We start from the raw sequence: 14880 nt of genomic DNA, 5'->3' as shown, positions 1-14880 counted from the left end.
GTGCTCAGCTGGAATGCATCCCACAGTCCTCTCTGAAGTCTGGGATCAAAGGTCACCTGGGCTTTTCCCTCTCATTCATCTACAACTACAGCTCAGGGAAAACAAGGGCCATGCATCAATCTCTTCTCTCTTCTCACACACACAACTTTCTCTTTCGCTTGAACACCCCACATCAATGCTGCGTAATGTATTGGGGTCAGAAAAAGCTCCGCCCTCTGCAGACAATATGTGTTGTTTTGTGAACTAGCTATGTTTTTCCTCATAGACACTTTTTGTGTATTTCACATTGAATAAAAAAGAAGAAATAAAGATGAAGAGAAAAGATGTGTACGCTGAGTGGATGATCAAGAGCTGAATATATAGTAGAAAGCTGCCTACCAAGACAGTATTTTAAAGTGCATCTATTTTACCTGTTTTACAGGATGTAAGATAAGACTTTGGTGTATCCAGAATGTATCTGCAAAGTTTCAGCTCAAAATACCCCTCAGATCATTTATTATAACCTCCAGAATCTGCCCATTTTGATGTCTGAGTACATTATGGCTATTTTTGTAGCCTGTGGCTTTAAATGCAAATGAGCTGCTTCTCCCCACCCACCGCTTCCACGTGTGTGTCTGCTCCTCATTATGTATTATGTCAGATAAACAGCACAGTGGTACAGACAGACTCGAATGAAGCTGAAATATGTTCATGAGTCAAAAATACCAAGTAAGTTTATTTGATGTAGAGTCAATTCAAGCCTTTCTGAAATGATGAGTCACACACGTCGTTTGCAGTACACACATATTAGTGTTTACTGACACCAAGCGGCCAAGATGATTATAGTGGTTAAGAATTAGCGATTTTACAGTCCTTATTACAAACATGCTTTAAAAACATTTCAAATGTATTAAACTTATCACAGAGTTGTAACAAATATTTGAATCCCAGTTTATTTGCAAAACAAATGTTTTGGATATGTGTGTACAAGTTATTATAGAAACATGATGTCTGTCAATCAATTCAGTGGCCGGGAAAGACCGCACTTTTACGTCACGTTGCGGTGGGTCTCAAAATAACTGGGATTTGGATCTTGTTTTTAACATTAGGAAATAAAAAATGACTTATTGTGTTTCTATCACCCCAATATGACAGTGGACACACTATACATACACACAATTCTGTCCAAACAGCTTACAAAAGTTGATTTTCATCATAGGTACCCTTTAAGTCACTGTAGTTTTGCTGAAGATGGGAAAACCAACTTTTTACTTTGTGAAACTGGAAAAGACCTCAAAATTATATAATGCACTGCATCAGGAACAGATGATGGTTGAAGACAAATGTTGAGAAATATAACTATTTTGCCATTAATAATTAACAAAATGTTTCAAAGATTGTCATTGAAAGCATTTTTTAGCTTTGTCAACTGGTCAGACTAACAAATGTCTTTATTTGTTGTGATTAAAAGTCAGATTTACAACACACAATGTAAAGATTTAAAGTTAAATACTTTTGGAATTGGTATTGTGTTGTCTAAATGAAAATAAATCCTTTGCAAGTACATAGAAGCTGACATTTGTAAATGCTTTCCATAGCTGCAAAAAAAGCTGAATTTGGGGTTAAATATGGGTATAACAACATATTTATCTCTGTATACATACACACACAGGTGGACCTAACTAACAAGCAAAGTAAGCAGCCACTTAGGGCCCTGGGGAATAAGAGGGCCTCGACAAATGCCAAGAAGCCTATATTATCATATAGCCTAGTTCTTTCTATAATATGTTGTAAAATCTGTCTATAGCTATTAAGATTTTAATGTTATTACCTCTTTTCAAAACATGAAAATTGGAACCTTCCTTCTGTACTTCACATGCAAATATTAAAATCTTACCACAAATATGGCCAATAAATTAGTAAGTTTGTGATTTTTAAAATAATATTATATTATTTAATGTTTAGGGTTATTTCTTTAGACTATTTTGACGGATGTAAACAAAAACAAAACAATGGTCCCGATGTATCCTGTTTTCCATTTTAATTTTCTATAGCTTCAAAGAATGCAAAAAGAGCCACATATTGATAAACAATGTTATGATAGCTGTTATAACATAAGGATATGATTGATTTGCTTCTTGTTACACAGTTATGAAATAAATTGATAACGAGCAGGGAATGTTCATAGGCCAATGACATGACCACATTGAAAAGGTCTATTGGAACTGTGGTGCGAATGTTTCTAAATTTCGCTCCGTGTATACATGCATATGAATGACAATAAAGTACTTGACTGAACTTGCTTTTTATTTTGTACATTTATTCTATTTAATTTTACATTGACAAGATATAAGTTTCAATTAATTAAAAAATGCTTGTGCATCAATGCTTGTGCCCCATACCTTGAATTGCTTAGGGCCCCCAAATCACTAAGTCCACCTCAGCATACAAACAGTCTTGCTATTCATCAGGGCTTCAAAAATAAAGTAAATCCAGTAATATTGAGAATATTAAGACAGTTTAAAATTAAAAGTCTTCAGTTTGAAACTGCCCTTCATTGCTATTCTTGTTACAGCTGTTTGTTTAGGTTTTTCTGTGGAAAGTTTTATAAAATTTTTTATAAACAGAACTTTAAAAAGAACAGCACTCATTTGAAATAGAAAAACTGTACGAGTCTTGCTGACCCTAGACATTAGAACTGTAGTGAACAGATCTTGTCAATATCTTCACACCATGCTTTTGAAACAGAGACCAAGAAAGCAAAAGTCAAAAAAGATTATACATGGATTCTGCCTGGCAAGAGGGCAAACAAAACCGCTGGAGGACTCTGTTTCTACACTGATTCAACGGTCAGATATCGGATACACCAGGGCAAAGAGGACTGTGATTGGCTGAGAGGGCTGAGCTGGCAGCCTATACCAGTTGGCAATGAATGTGTTAAAGACAGCCGGCAGCAAAATCCCAGCTCAAGGTCAGAGGGTGAGACAAGAAGGGGGAGTGAAATTCAGAGTGAGGGAGAGACAGATAAAAGAAAAAGAGAAACAGAGTGAGTTGAATTGAGGCCTCCACCCACTTTTTACAATAGGGCCTGACAGTTGTTTCTGTTCTTTTGTGATGGATCTGCACACAAATCAAATGCTGGCCAGGGTCATGGGGTCGACTCTGGAGGACACCTATCAGCGACGGGTGGTGTGAGGTGATGTGCTCACTGCAGGCAATGGGGTGAAAGGGAAATTAGGACTGCAGTAGCAGTTAGGATAAGACTAAAGAAAGCAAAGACAGTTGTATAGACTGAGATACATTCAATAAGCCTGTTTGAGAAAAGACATTTGCTTTTAGAAAACAAAGAGGTATAAATTAATGTGTTATTAAACAAAAACGAAGACTGAAATTTTTGGTCAATAAACATTTTCGTTAACTAAAATAAAATTCACAATACATGAAAATGGAACAAAACAACAATGCTCAATGAAAAACTAACTGAAATAAATTAATATTTAACAGAAATAAATAACCATTTTGAGAATCCATGTGGCGGAAAACATGATCTGTGGCTGTTTAGAGACATACCTGTAGATGGTGCTTTTAAAGCCAAACACATCAGTCAAGAGCTAGGCTACATCCGAAATCTTATACTTCCATACTATACAGTACGCTAAAAACAGTATGCAAGCCGAGTACTATGTCTAAATTCATAGAATTCTTAAAACAACATGTGAGAAGCACCCGGATGACCTACTACTTCTGACGAGATTCTGAAGTGCCCATCCGATGGATGCTATGCTATCCCATGATGCATCGTGAGAGAATTTATAAATGAATCGAATGAAGTGAAGTGACGCAACTGACACAAGTAAGTCACGTGATGATGACAAAATGGCGGATGTAGTACGTCCAATGCTTCGTCCCAATTCGCATACCATCCATCCTAAGTAGTCTTTGAAAATAGAATTAGTATGTCCCAAATTGAAGAATTTTGAAAAGAGTATGCCAAAGTTTTCAGGATGGTTTACTATTTCCGGTAAAATTTAAAAATAAGTGTAGAACCGCCCAAATTCTAATTCTGTTCTAATAAGATGGATGCGTGAGACCAGCTGTCAAGTAGAAAGGCTTCAGTAAAGATCTTTGTATGACTGTTAATTAATATCTGGCCAACTGGAAATTTTTTTAATCACCTTTTCTGTGTTTTTTTTTCATCTGTAACAACAATACTGACCTTAAATAAAGACGTGTTCTGACATTAATGTCTGAATGCAGAATTATCTAAAGACCTGAGGAGATTTCTCTGCACGAAAGACTCGTGAACGACAGATTATCTTGCTGCTGATTCTCCAATCAGGTAGGAAATTAAATGTGACAGAAATGTGGATGATGTGTGGATGATTGACAGGGCTCATAACTAAGCAACTGTTAGGAAGTAGTATGCTCCAAAGCTGGCATGCTCTTCTGTTACACACTCAAAAGTATATATATATATATATATATATATATATATATATATATATATATATATATATATATATATATATATATATATATATATATATATATATATATATATTTTTTTTTTTTCCCTTTACAAAAAAAGCAGATACTTTTAAGGTGTAGTATAAGTATGCAAATTGGGATGCACACAAGTTCAATTCATACTGCTCACATTTGTAGTGTATATAGTGTACTTTTCTAACAGCCGAGTAGTTCATTTAAATTCAAATGTAAAACCTACAGAGTAGTAGGCAGTTTCGGACGCAGCCCTTAATATTGCTACACACTCAACTCCTGGAAATCCTGTATATGAACCAATAAGAGGACAACTATTTGCAAAAGTGTTTCCAGAAAAGTGTGCTATAGACATATCAGATGTTAAGCTGAAATCTGTCGGCGGTGCTTGGCATGATGTCTGAGGATGATACTAGTTAACAGCATTATTACATACAAAAATGTTGTTTCTGTATAAAAATTAAACATTTGCCAAAAAAAGTAGTAGTAAACCAGGAAAGCTTTTTAAAGGAGCCTAAAAGCCTTTAAATACTGACGTCCATTACAAGTTTACAGCTTTCCTCCAAACCTTTGTGTTTAACAGAAGAAAGAAACCTAAACAGGTCTTGAACAGATTGACAGGTGAGAGAATAAAATGACATTTTTGGGTGAACAATCCCTATAACTGCTTTCACGTGACTACAGAACATATGAAATGAGTTAAGTAAAAACACGTGATTAAATGTGATATATTCATGTAACATTTACTACACACAGACATAGTTCATAGAGAAGCAAACAGCTGTCATTATTACAGAATAGGGCTGCACAATATATTGTTTTAATGTTGATATCACAGTGTGATCATTTGCAATAGTCACATCGAATGAAATGCATAAACAGAGATTACAATTGTTACATTGTTGCTCTTTGCTCTTGGAGCAGTCCGCTCACACTGCAAAGTTTTTAATCGGACCAAAAGAGCTAAAACAAGTCACGTGTGAGTAAACTCTCCTCACATTGGTCCGAGTGTCAGGGTTTATTTTGCAGCGTCCCGCTAAGCTGTCAGGAGAGGTGGTGGTTTGATAGTGATTGACAGGTTGCGCGCACGCGATGTGTCTGAGGAGAGATGCGGTAGGGAGGGGTGAGAAGGGTGCGCGACGATGCCTATTTGAGGACCGGGAGGGAGACGCAAGATTACCAGGAGATCATCACTCGTTTACGGGCATCCGGACACTCGCGAAACTTCCCGCCCCACTCATAATTCTCTCTTCATATAGCCGTATGCCTATTACCTGTACATATCCATAAAACACTGTGATATAACCGCGCTCGGATCGGATCGCTTTCTCACTGCAATCGAACCGCTCCAGGGTTCGTTTCAATCGAGCCGAGACAACCTCATTCAAGCGATCTCGGAGCGATTACTTTGGCGTGGAACAGAGCGCGATTGCCCTGTTCACATATGCCAAACGAACCGCACTAACTGGGCAATCGAGACATGTTCCGAAACAAAAGTGTACGTGTGAAAGCACCCCATACTTCTGCGCGCTGTCTCTGTTGGTCTGCAATAACACTTCCGAAACGCTAATTGGCAGTGAGGTGTAAATGTTCCTCTGTGTCGAGTTTCTTCGCTGCTGTTTGCTTTTCCTGAACACTTCCTGGATGTACAAGTGGCTCAAACTCTCTCATTTTGAGGCAGGAACCGGCGGACGTGCAAGAACTTTAACTATGAGGTAAACACAAAACAAAACTTTCAATCCGGAGCTCCTTCACGGGACTCCACACTTGTAAACAATCGCTCCATTGGGCTAGCGCCGCTCGCGCGGCTCTCGGTCCCACCCAGACTCATCAGCGCTACCAAGCCGACCAACCACAGAGCTTGCACTATGCGTTGCTGCGACTTGTAGTTAAATTTTTTGAGAGGTGCTCATCAGTGATGCCAACGGCCACGGCGAAGGGCTATCCGTCAGCGCCGTAGCATACGCCGGCGTTTGACGCAGAAGTATAAATCAGCGTTTAGTCTGCATTATAATTTATTATTTTTATGTTTTTGTACAATGATTTCGAAAGCATTCGTGCTTAAGAAATTGTACCATTTGTAACATTAATAACAATTAATTTTATTAAATTCTTTTTATTTTTATTATTCAATAACTGTACCTGACTCAGAAAACGATAAGACAATATTTAAATTGTATATATTTTTGATTTGTATTTATCTATGCTTGTAGATGTTTTACTATATTTTATGCAGAGCACTTCTCTACAGAACCATCCTAATCAGTCTAAAATTAATAATTCTTTCCAGACATTCAAGTCATCTTGTGAAATTGTATACATGTCGCAATGAATATGACAGAATATTAAAAAACCAATGTTGTATCATGCAATCCTATTACAGAACAATTTTCTTGAATGCTTCATCCTCTGATTTTCATCCTAAACATGATTTTGAATAGCTTGTCAATGTACTACAGTTCTGCGCAGTAAGTGATGCTCCACCTGAAAGCATGTGCCGGAGTAAAAAAAAAAAAAGTATTCAACAATTGTTGCATCAATCTCCGCCACACGTTTATCAGACGATGACACGTGCTTGCTGTGTTGACATGAAAACTTCCCGAATATGCTGAACTGTTTATAACTATTACTCTTACATGTTTTTCTTGTTTCTGGCATCCAGGAAATCCACACATCAGCAAATCTAAAAGATCATCAATGTGGAATTTAATAAATGAAGCATGCATAAAGCATTCCTGTTCCTTTGTTCTCATAACAACACAACACACATGTGTCATGTTGCTCTTGTAAATGTGCATCACAAATTTTTGTTTAAATATTTGATATTATTTTAGCATAAAAACTTTACTATCCTCTTCTGTGGTGCTACTGGAGTCTCATGGACTACCTCAGTGATGCTTTACTACATTTCGGCCTAAAATGGGTACCCAGCAAGCATTTTTTTTTTTATGTCTAATAGATGTCTACATTTGGGCTGTCAGTGAAAATCTAATAAACGTCTAAGAATAGGCCACAACTAGACTAGTCTTCAAATCAACAGAAATGAATGACTACACATAGAAAGTCTGTCTAATCTGTCTCTTTAGACTATTCTTAGATGTCTATTAGATTTTCACTGACAGCCCAAGTTTAGCCTTGTTTTAGCCAAGCTGTCTACGTTTAGATGTCTATTAAACACAAAATTGTTTGATGGGTAGTTGCAGAAACCAGCTTTCACTACAAATGCTTCATTTGTGTTTCCAAGTTAAACAAAAGACTTACAGATTTGGAGCAACGGGAGGGAAATGAATTAATTTAAGGTGATTCTCTTTAAAGTTTAGAAAACGCCAATCGACTCAAATGGACAGCTTTTGCAGCAAAAAGTAACTGACAGTTACAATAACAAATGACAAAAACACAAAAAGTTAACTTATAAAGATTATTTGACTACTCTTTTTCTATAAAATGAATTTGAATGATACTGTTACCTCACAGCAAGAAGGTCGCTGTTTCGAGCCTCGGCTGTGTCAGTTGGCATTTCTGTGTGAAGTTTGCATGTTTTCCCTCTTGTTCGCATTGGTTTTTCCGGGTGCTCCAGTTTCACTCACAGTCCAGAGACATGCGCTATATGAATTGTGTAAGCTTAATTGTCCGTAGTGAATATGTGTGAATGAATGTGTATGGATGTTTTACAGTGATGGGGTGCAGCTGGAATTGTATCTACTTTGTAAATCATATGCTGGATAAGTTGGTGGTTCATTCCGCTGTGGCGACCCCAGATTAATATAGAGACTAAGCTGAAAAGAAAATGAATGAATGAATGAATGAATGAGTTAGTGAATTTGAATGAGAACTGAGTATATCAAGCTCTGAAAATTAAAGGACGGCATGATAAAAGTATCTTAAACTGGTCTAAATACTTTTTACTACTCCAAGTTATATAATTGTCATCCAAATCAACAAAAGTTATGTTCAAAACAAAAAGATCCCCTTGTTGCCAGTGATGCTAAACTGCTTTGGCTTTCACATATCTTTTAGTCTGTTTTTCAAACAAAGTTTCAAATGTCCTCAGAAGACATTAAATACAGCACATGAGTCATCTCGGCAACTTTTACTGATACTTTTATAGTGTTTTCTGGCATTTTAGAGCCTGACAACCTCAGCCCCCTCTCAGTTTTTTATTATGGAAAAGCCAGGACTCTCTTCAAAACTTCACATTTAAAGTCAAAAGAAAAAACAGACAGTCTTGCCTGTCCAGTATGACATAAAGACCAATAAATTTGCACAGTACTCTTCAGTAATTTTTCAGTAACTCTTCACTGAAGTTCAACAACAACTCTGAGTATTCAAGCTTTTAGATGCATTTTGTCCTTTTAAGGGAAGACAGCTTCAAAGTGCAATTTCTACACCCTAGTGGCTCCAAACAGAACTGCAACATTAATAACGTTTAAAACGCTCTTCCTCTTCTCTACTTTTACTTGTGCAAAAAGATAGTACTGTCCCAAAGCCCGGGGTTGAGCCAAAGTTATGTCAAAACCATTTGGACAAAACATAATGGAACAGAACTCAAAGACTAACACCCTTAACCTTCCTGAACCAAGACTAAAAGAACATGGGCCAAAACGAGAGAATGATCATAAAATAAATAAAGACACATGATCTACCTGACCTTTTTCAGGATGGATCAAGGCAGAGTGTTGCTCTCGCTATAGCAACACTGTCAAATGCCCCATAGTAACCTTTCCTCTCCCCCTCCCGTCTCTCTGTCTCTCTCTCTCTCTCTCTGCATGTGGATGTGTAATTGCTTGCAGGCATCTGAATGCAGCAGATGAACTTTACCCTACTGAGGAGGCGGTGTGTGTGTGTGTGTGTGTGAGCAGAGAGGGCGGAAGGGACTGGCAGCATTTGTTTTGTCTGGTCACATGGGGCCCTGGCTGCCTTGCTGTTACAACGCCCCAGTGCATGCTGGGAAAAGCTGACTGCTGAACAACAATTAACCTGGTATGGAAAAGTTCTGGTTTACAGTCATACATGCACAGATTTATAGAGTTTAATAAGCACTTTTTATCAGTCAGTAGCTCTGCAGTGCGGATAGCTGGAAACGCAAGCTACATTCTTCATTCGTTTAGATGTTCAGGAGCAGCCAAACAGCCTATTTCAGCCAAATTTAGAACACCTACTAAAATCAAATTACACTGTCAAATACTTGGCTCAAAACAGCTCTAAAGCTTCCAAGATATAATACAGAGAACACTGCTTTAAGATGATAAGCAAAGGGGAGAAATCAAAATAAGTGGTAGTGAAGGCATCAGGAAAACTTTTTGTCTTGGATATATTAAGGTTCCCCGAGAATGGTTTATTTTCATGACAAGCTCTTGGCAAGGAAGGCATTTGCTGTGCTGTCTGGTAATTGTGTTAACAGAGCTCATCTATCTAAGGGTCCTGACCTGAACACTCACTGACGTGACTCTCTGTCCTCCTCCTGCAGACTATAAATCAAACTCAATGTATTTTCCTTGCCAAATCAAGCTATAATTAATTACGCAGGGTGATGTTGTTGATACTGGTTAAAACTGGTCTACATTTAATTTTGTTTGTGTATAACTTTGATAAATGTTGTTTGTTATATTATGAAAGTTCGTTTCTGCCACATTTAAAAACAGTCATACCTTTATATATTATAATTAAACAGTGATGAGACAGTCAGTCAGTCAAAATTATGTTTATATCACGTTTATGTGTTGCATAAATGAAAAAATGCACGTTCAAATGTCTTACAGCATATCAAAAAATGTTACAATCCATGTAGTTTAAATTTATTTTCATATTTGTAAAATAGTTTTTAGAAAGTATCTTGCTGTCTGTGTGAAATTTTTTATAAATGCTTGCTTGTATTTTCACAAGACTTAAGATTAGTACAAATGAGCCTTTTCACCCAGTATCTTACCTCTGCAGTTTGATATTGTTTCTGGACACAACACTCTTGAATTACGATGAAACCGAGTGACAGAGAGGCAAAGCTAAAATTGCCTTTGATTTTTGAAGTAATTTTTTATTTATTTTTTAAGGTCACATCAAATATAGTGTCAAGTAGAAGTCAAGTTCATCTCAAATATATTCAAGTACACAGATAATTGTTAAACAAATTTGTATGACTTTTCCAGAACATTTTGGGTTTATTTGCTTTTACAAACTTTTTCCAGGCCTGCAAAATGCCTTTTTGAAATTTCATGACTTTTCCAGGTTTTCCCGTATGAAACCTGATTACTAAAAACAATGTGATAAAATATAGTTGTAGAAAAAAGTCCCACTTATTATTATTTTTTATTATTATTTAATTCTATCTAAAAAGTAAGAAAAAAAAAGACTAAACACATTGTGGCTGTTATTAAATATTTTCAAATGATTTTTACTTTTGATCTTATAATTAAGACTATTTCACTTTTTGTCTAATAAATATGTTTTTGTCAGAAATATAATTTATCAAAAGCAATGCTTTTTTCTCATCTGAGACAAATGGGTTTCCAAATTATTTTATATGAAAATAAATTAAAAATAAATATTTACTATTAAAAACTGTCCAACCTTGTCATTACAGGTTCCTTAATAAATATTCAGATTATTTTGAAAGCAAAAGCTCTTTCTCTGAGAAACAGTGCATATAGTTGAAGTCAGAATTATTTGCCACCCTGAATTATTAGCTCCCGTTTATTTTTTTCCCCCAATTTCTGCATAATGGAGAGCAGATTTCTTCAACACTTTTCTAAACATAATAGTTTTATTAACTCATTTCTAATAACTGATTTATTTTATCTTTGCCATGATGACAGTAAATAATATTGCACTAGATACACTTCTATACAGCTTAAAGTGACATTTAAAGGCTTAACTAGGGTAATTAGGCAAGTTATTATATAAAGATGGATTGTTCTGTAGACTATCGAAAAAAAATCTAGCTTAAAGGGGCTAATAATTTTGACCTTAAAATGTTTTTTAAAAAATTAAAAAGGCTTTTATTCTAGCCAAAATAAAACAAATAAGACTTTCTCTAGAAGACAAAATATTATCAGACATACTGTGAAAATTTCCTTGCTCTCTTAAACATGATTTGGGAAATATTTAAAAAAAGAAAAAAAATTAAAAGGAAGGATAATAATTCTGACTTCAACTGTACATCTGCCCAGTTCAAGGAAACCATGCAGATACTAATCAGAATAAAACTAACCTTATAGCCACAGACAGCTCGCAACACATGACAGAGATAGACAGAGGTAGAGAGAGAGAGGAACTGTCAGAGGAAGTAAAAAGAGGACAGGCACTCAACCTGATGTCACCCTGCCAGCCAGGTGGACTGTGCTGTCTGTGTTTAGAACGGCGGAGAGTACATCTGTCTGCCTCAATGAATAATACAGAAAAAACAGAGAGGAAAAAAGAGTGTGAGGTCGACTGAGTACACGTTCAATGGAGTGTGTTCAAATGTGCTCTTATCACAAAAAACACTCCCATGATGCATTGCCTAGGTCAGAATGTAGGCAGTCAATGCAGAGCTGCGCTCCGGAGAGAGGCGAGGGTCAGACGACCCATTCAGAGTCCATGAGGATACACATTTTGAGACAGCACAAGATGAGATATAACAGGCGTTGACAGTCAGACTGTAAAATGAAACTGATATCATGAACACACTCATGTGATCTATTGATGCATTCGATGCATGTCGTAACAATTCAGAAAAACAGCTTTAAATTACAGCAAACAAGCCTACACAGATGAAGTAATTAGAGATCAGAAACACAAGTTCATGAGGTCTACATGCTCTCGACTGGCTAATTCTCAGTAAAACCACCAACTGAAACAGGAAGCGTCTCTTACCAGCATGTATCAGTTGATTTCTTCATGTTTATAATGTGCTGATCACTATTCCAGTTGAGTTCATTGATGATATTAATTTGTCACATCGAGTCAAATGAATGTTAAGATGCTGAAGTGACTAAGCATAATAACATTGTAAGTTAAATACACTACCGGTCAAAAGTTTGGGGTTAGTCTGATTTTTAATCTGTTTCAAATAAGCTTCTCATGCTCAACAAGGCTGCATTTATTTAATCAAAAATACAGTACAAATAGTAAAATTGTGAAATGTTACTGCACTATAAAATAACTGTTCAAAAGTAGTTTATAATATAATTTAATCATTTATTCCAGTGATTTTTAAAGACAACTTCATTACTCCAGTCTTCACAGTCACACAATACTTCAGAAATTACTCTAATATATATCATTATTATTAATAATATTATTAGTTAATAGTAATAAAAACATTAATGAATAATACATATTTAATTTTTTTTTTACTTTTAATAAATGCTCTATTAATGAACAGAATAATTTTATATAAAAAACATAAAAATCAAACAAACAAACAAACAAACGCAAACTGATCCTGGTAATTCTGCATTAATTTATGATATGTAATGATAGACAGAAAAAAGCATAAAAATATGATATAATAACTCATATTTTAGGGCTGTGCAGTGATTATAAATTTTAATGAACTATACCATGTTATGATTAATTCATCTAATTAATTGCATTTATTCACATAGATATTTTACAGATTTTTTTTAAATGATGTTCGACGAAGATTAAACAAATATTACTAAAACATCCTTACATAACTTTTATTAATTGAACATAAGCCTATCAATTAAGCTTCTCAACCTTTTTGTCTACGAACCCTCTTCCTACTCCGGTGAAGTGGTTTAAAGGTGTTTTTTGCATAATTAATTTAATTAACGATTTTTTAAATTAAATAATTACTTAATTTAATTAATTTATAATAGTCATTAAATTAACACCCTATTAAAACAATATTAAAATTAATAGAATACATATAAAATTTTTATTGATTAAAACCAAATACCCTATTAAAAATGACTTAATACAGACATATTATGTTACAATTTAAAAGAACAGTTTTTTTAAACCCAAGACCGGTTACACACTAAAGCTAATGTCGAGTTCAGACTGCATGATTTTAGCCCTGATTTTGACTTGCTGACAGGTTTTGAGAAATCTTTTAATGACTCAGTGTGAACTACCAAAGACGCGATCTCAGAGAATCACAGATGAGTCGGCGATGCTCGTGAGATATTTGGCATGCTAAATATCTGAAACTGTCTGTAATTCAAATCATGCCATGTGAATATGTTCTGACTGAAAATAACACCTACAGTTTACCTTACCTACCTACAGCCAATGAGAGAGCAGCAACCACAAGTACGGGTATCTACAGGCAAGTGAGGGTTGGGGGAGACGTTAAAAAAGTGCTCATTTCAGTTTATTTGGACCCCAGAAATGGAGGAAAAACTAGTGTAAATTTGGCAGGATCACCCGTGTCTGTTTGATGTGCCATGTGAGCAATACCACAACCGGGTTAAACAGAAAGTTGAGGAGAAATTGCTAATTCCCTTCAAACCCGGGTGAGCAAATATGTACAATTTCTACCCCATTAAAGGCTTCTTTCTCGTTATGCAGTAAATAACAAAAGATGTACTACATGTGTTTGTTTGTGATACATTGTTTGGACAAAGTTGTCTACGATTCTTCCTATTGTAAAGTCATGCAGTGAGAAACCTGTCGCCGATCCTTCTTGCAGTGTAAACAAAGCAGTGACAAAACGCTAGCCCAGATAGTCACGCTGTGTGAAATCTTCTGTGATACGATTACCTTGAAAATCATCCAGGGAACTCAGCATAAGCAGGGCTGAGCCTGGTCAGTAACTGAATAGGAGATCACTTGGCAAAACTAGGTTGTTGTTGGAAGTGGTGTTAGTGAGGCCAGCAGGGGGCAGTCAACCTGCGATCTGTGTGAGTCCTAAATGCCCCAGTATAGAGAAGGAGACACTATTCTGTCAGTGAGCGCCGTCTTTCGGATGAGACATTACACTGAGGTCAAATTAAAAATCCCATGGCACTTCTTGTAAAGAGTAGGGGTGTAACCCTGCTGTCCCGGCCAAATTCCCTTACCCAAATTCCCTCCCAATCATCCCTAGCCACTGAATTGGCTCAATCACTGTTTCTCCACTCCACCTATAAATGGTGCGTGAGAAGAGCACTGGTGATGTTGTCCTGTGGATGTCGTCGCATTAACCAAGCTGATGCTGCAAACTGCTGGTGGTGTGGAAAGACCCTCCTCATGATTGTGAATCGCTATGGGTGTATGGCCATACACGATAAATGCACTATATAAATACACATTGCATTACATTACAGTTTTTATTGTAAAGTATTATTTAATATGTATAATATTTTAATATGTTTAATATGTTTTAACATTTAAGATGTATATTGTTATATTGTATATTGTTATTATCACAGCAAAGCAGCAGCTATTACTCCAGTCTCTGGTCTGATTCTTTTTAAA

At 36.0% G+C, this 14880-nt stretch overlaps 2 protein-coding genes and 1 long non-coding RNA gene across 7 annotated transcripts in view; 1 reads left to right on the top strand and 2 right to left on the bottom strand.

Moving 5' to 3' along the window:
- Positions 1-14880, top strand: part of epg5 (ectopic P-granules autophagy protein 5 homolog (C. elegans)) — a 1176376-nt gene that overhangs the window by 330137 nt on the left and 831359 nt on the right. The gene's annotated exons all lie outside the window — the stretch shown is intronic.
- Positions 1-14880, bottom strand: part of pigl (phosphatidylinositol glycan anchor biosynthesis, class L) — a 51358-nt gene that overhangs the window by 27668 nt on the left and 8810 nt on the right.
- LOC147844091 (uncharacterized) lies at positions 6792-9979 on the bottom strand. The gene is made up of 2 exons (XR_015491693.1): positions 7658-9979; positions 6792-7478 (listed from the first exon to the last, which is right to left on the bottom strand). It is a non-coding gene; the product is annotated as an uncharacterized LOC147844091 (long non-coding RNA).

This window comes from Danio rerio, chromosome 5 (genome assembly GCF_052040795.2).
Source record: "Danio rerio strain M-AB ecotype USA chromosome 5, GRCz13ab, whole genome shotgun sequence".
In the NCBI taxonomy this organism is placed as follows: domain Eukaryota; kingdom Metazoa; phylum Chordata; class Actinopteri; order Cypriniformes; family Danionidae; genus Danio; species Danio rerio.
Note: the sequence above shows the minus strand (reverse complement) of the source record. Positions and strands in the feature narration are given on the sequence as shown.